Source organism: Montipora capricornis, chromosome 6 (assembly GCF_036669925.1).
Source record: "Montipora capricornis isolate CH-2021 chromosome 6, ASM3666992v2, whole genome shotgun sequence".
In the NCBI taxonomy this organism is placed as follows: Eukaryota; Metazoa; Cnidaria; class Anthozoa; order Scleractinia; family Acroporidae; genus Montipora; species Montipora capricornis.
The window spans coordinates 19141935-19144434 of record NC_090888.1 but is presented as its reverse complement, the minus strand read 5'-3'; the positions used below and the strand labels follow the sequence as shown (position 1 = coordinate 19144434).

General features: G+C 33.5%; 1 protein-coding gene across 7 annotated transcripts in view; it reads left to right on the top strand.

The window, feature by feature from the left end:
- The window catches only part of LOC138051717 (gamma-aminobutyric acid receptor subunit beta-3-like), a 54213-nt gene that overhangs the window by 46300 nt on the left and 5413 nt on the right, over nucleotides 1-2500 (top strand). The window lies entirely within an intron of this gene.

The window sequence follows — 2500 nt, the reverse complement described above, 5'->3', positions numbered from 1 at the left end:
GAACCTCGGCCAGTCTTATTGACAATATTTTTGTTAATAACCGGACCCAGTTGTTGTAAGTGGCAACCTTATTACCGACGTTATCGACCACTTTTCGCAGTTTTGTATCCTAGCATCGACAATAGATAGAAAAAAACAAAGGCAAATTAAGAAGCGTGATTTCTCGCATCTTTGTTCTGACACCTTTAATGATGAACTTGCCACAATTGATTGGAATTTAATCATAGAGAGGCCAGGTACAAACATTGATGAGATCTTCACACTGTTCTTCAAAACATTTTATAAAATTTTAATAAAAATTCTCCAATTAGAACTTTATCAAAGCGCAAGATCAAACGATTTTCCAAGTCATGGATAACCAAAGGATTACGAATTTCAATCCAAACAAAAAATAGATTATATCAATCCGGTGATTTTGAGAAACATATATATTACAGAAACAAAATTTGCATTCTGATTCGCTTAAGTAAGAAAAGTTATTATCATGCACTTTTCAATAACAACCTGAATGATATGCGGAAAACGTGGCAAGCTATAAATGCGCTACTAGATCGTCGGCCTAGAAGTGTTAAGATAATCATTAAACTTAATTAAGGATCCACAAATTAATAATAGCATCGTCAATGACCTATCGCGTATACCCAACATTATAAATAAGTATTTCTCATCTGTTGGTAATAATTTAGCAACTAAAATGCCTCAAGCTGAGCATTCTTATATGGACCATCTCAGTAACTCCAGATCAAATACAGATCAATTTTATTATTGTGAAACTTCAATAGAATTAAGGAAATATATATGTACAACAGAATGAAGGTTTTCATAGAAAAGCATCAGCTATTATCTTCATCCCAACACGGTTTTCGTCAAGCACACTCAACTCAGCATGCTATACTTGACGTGGTAGAAATCATCCGTACCAATATGGACAGAAGACTTTTTTCCTGTGGGGTGTTCATCGACATTAAGAAAGCTTTTGATACTGTCGACCATAAAATATTACATGATAAACTTAATTATCACGGATTTCGAGGAATCGTTAATCAGTGGTTTTCCTCTTATTTAACAAATTGTGCTCAAACAACTGAGATTAACTTTTACATTTGGGATAAAGAAGTAGTTAGTTGTGGTGTACCCCAAAGGTCCGTTTAAGTGCCGCTCCTCTTTTTGTTATATTTTAACTATATTCAACATTGCTCCAGTAAACTTAATTTTCTCCTTTTTGCTGATGATACTAATGCCCTTTATTTTCACAAAAATCTCAAGACATTGGAATTTATTGTAAATGCTGAATTGAACAACTTATTTAATTGGGTAACCTCAAACAAACTTACACTTAACTTAAAAAAAAAAAACAAACTTTGTTATTCTTCGCCCACACCAAAAAAACGTAGCTTAATTACCCACCCCGGATTAATATTCTTGATAGTGAAGAAATTAAGAATGTTAATCTTGAACATAAGTACTGCATTAAATTTCTTGGGTTATTGATTAATGAAAATCTAAGTTGGAAAGACCATATTCATACCCTCGCAACAAAAATAAACAAAACTGTCGATTTAATTGCGAAGTTACGTCACATTGTTTGTAATGGAACTCTTCTTGATATTTACAAGTCCCTCATTGTACCTTATATTAAATTCTTGGGGAAATGCATCTGAGACCTTGTTAAAGAAAGTTCTTGACCTTCAAAAACGTGCACTTGTTCACTTTGCTCGAGCAAGGGATCATATGCAATACCTCTTTTCTTGAAAGGAAAACGCCTGCCGCTCGAATAGACCATATTCGTATTCTCAGTCTTGGACTGGAACTAGCTGGCAATGGAGGCTAATGCGGGGGAATATATTAAAAAGTATTTGCATTTGAAAAGATTCCCCCGCATTAGCCTCCATTGCAAGCTAGTTCCAGTCCAATACCGAGAATACGAATATGGTCTATTCCTATATTAAGAGAAAATTGTTAATCTGATGTATGACATCAACACGATGCACAGATTAAAATTTCGAATTTGTTTTCTAAAATCATTAGTATTCATTCTTACAGCACACGCTCATCAACATCTGAGCATTTTTTTTACCAAATCAAATTAAGACCTTTTTACGTGTTGTTGTCAAAATCTGGAATGGCATACCAACTAGTCTCGAAAACTTATCCAGAAATTCTTTAAAAAAAACTATTAGAACAAAAGTAATTGAAATTCTAGAAGCTGGAAACTCCTATGTAGATACCTTAATTAACAAGATAAAAAATTAATATTCTAACTGAAGTTAAGTTTGGTCTGTAGTTTTCCTATTGTTCTTTCACCAACACTGTTTTCTACCCCTTTTCTCCTAAATCCTTCTACCTTCTAAATATTTGAAAGCACGAAGAGTAAAGTTTGCATGTTGTTGTTGTATGTCATAATCAGTTATTTCTTTCAAAAAAAAAATTGTCTAAATAATTTTGTGTACAATCTGGCTTGCCGCGATTAGCTTTTTGCTATCTGCAAGCCAGCCTAGCT